General features: G+C 59.2%; 1 protein-coding gene across 1 annotated transcript in view; it reads left to right on the top strand.

Annotated features, from left to right (window-relative positions):
* The window catches only part of LOC104290097 (beta-crystallin B3-like), a 369,903-nt gene that overhangs the window by 307,035 nt on the left and 61,214 nt on the right, over positions 1-1,654 (top strand). The window lies entirely within an intron of this gene.

Here is a 1,654-nt window from a genome sequence, read left to right as displayed (position 1 = left end):
GGCTTCAGGGATTCTTTTCCAACATGACAGCGCATCGCCTTCCCTCCGTGGTTAGCCGCAGCACCACTCTCCTACGTGTTATGTTGCTACTGTGTTTTGCAGTGTTCAGAAGTAGAGTAACAAAGCCAAGGGTGTTCGTTTGAATGTAATAATGTAAAACCTCTCATGGTCATCAAAAGAACAACACACACACCTGGGGGTCGAGCCCCCAAAACAGCAAACCAGCCAACCAGCCCAGCCCGTTGCAGTCCACGGATGGATGGACAGACGGATGGACCCAGGGGCTGCAGCGGGCACAACGCTCCCACCGGGCAGGGGCAGCGCAGGCAGTGCTCTGCCCGCAGAGGGCTCCTGCACCACGAGCCCAGGGGCTCCCGCTTCCTCCCTCGCATGCCAGCAGCGCCCCGGCACGTGGCTCCCCGGCCCTCCTGCCTTGAGAAACCTTTCTTGCCGCAGGGGGGAGAGCACGACGCCGGTTCCCCGGCTGCCCTCGCAGCTGCAGGTGCCCCCGGCCCCAGCGAGGCAGCAGCACCCCGACGTACACCCCATCGAGGGGACAGCACACGTGCAGCCCTGCTCGTTAATCTGACCGAGGGCTTATCAATTGCCTAAAACCCCTTCTTGCTTTATCTGCAACCTTCGGTTTGCACAGCTGGGGCTGGGAAGCCCCTGCAGGGGCAGCGATGCTGTCTGGGGATGCAGCGCGGGAACGCAGCGCGGGAACGCAGCACAGGGCTCTCGTTTGTCCGTAGACAAAGGTCAGGGAAGAAAGGCAGTCACGTTTCCTTCTGCTGCTCCATCTTCTCCTTTCCCAGAGCCAGGGCGAGCGTACAGAGGCAGCTCACGCCTACCTGACAGCAAAGGAAAGGTTTCCAAAGGCAGGAGGGGTTTAATCCTGCAGCCCAAGGAATCAGTCCCCCGGAGTCCTGCCCCTTCCCGGCAATCAACACGCTTTTCCCGAAGTCGCCCAGCATCCCGCCTCTGTTTGGGGGGTTTTGGGGGTACAGAGCTACCGTACGGTTTGTAACATGCTACACGTGAAGCACAGCATGTCGCGGATGCTCACCGCTGTCCTCGCGCCTCTGGTTGGGAAGCGGCTGCGCCGGGCTCGGTGGCCTTGGCACGGCTCTGGGGACCGCTCGCCCCTGCGCCCTGCCCCGGGGGAACGCGGCCCCGCTCCCCCACGATTTCTTTACAGGTTTTTCAATGGTTAGATCGCAAAATAAGGCAGAGATTTCAAATACATCCGAGATATTTTTTACACCTGTCTTGTTACAGAATATCCAAAGTGCATGATTTCTACACGCATTGAGTACCCGGACCCAGACCCTGAGGAAGCAGGCTGGCTCGGGAACTCTTACAGTTTGGTAACATTCATACAGTGGATAAGCAAAGATTATCAATAAACGGTTGTGCTGAAATCAGAACGGGCTCTGCCTGCTGGTGTAACCAGTCCAGGGTGAGGGTCCTGAGACTCCATCTGGAGCACTGCCTCCAGCTCTGGAGCCCCCAACATAGGAGAGACACGGAGCTGTTGGAGCGGGGCCAGAGGAGGCCCCGGAGATGCTGGGAGGGCTGGAGCCCCTCTGCTGGGAGGACAGGCTGGGAGAGTTGGGGGGGTTCAGCCTGGAGAAGAGAAGGCGAAAAAGGGGAG

Source organism: Charadrius vociferus, unplaced genomic scaffold, assembly GCF_000708025.1.
Source record: "Charadrius vociferus isolate BGI_N301 unplaced genomic scaffold, ASM70802v2 scaffold567, whole genome shotgun sequence".
Taxonomy (NCBI): Eukaryota; Metazoa; Chordata; class Aves; order Charadriiformes; family Charadriidae; genus Charadrius; species Charadrius vociferus.
The sequence above is the reverse complement of the archived record's forward strand: the minus strand, read 5'-3'. Positions and strand labels throughout refer to the sequence as shown.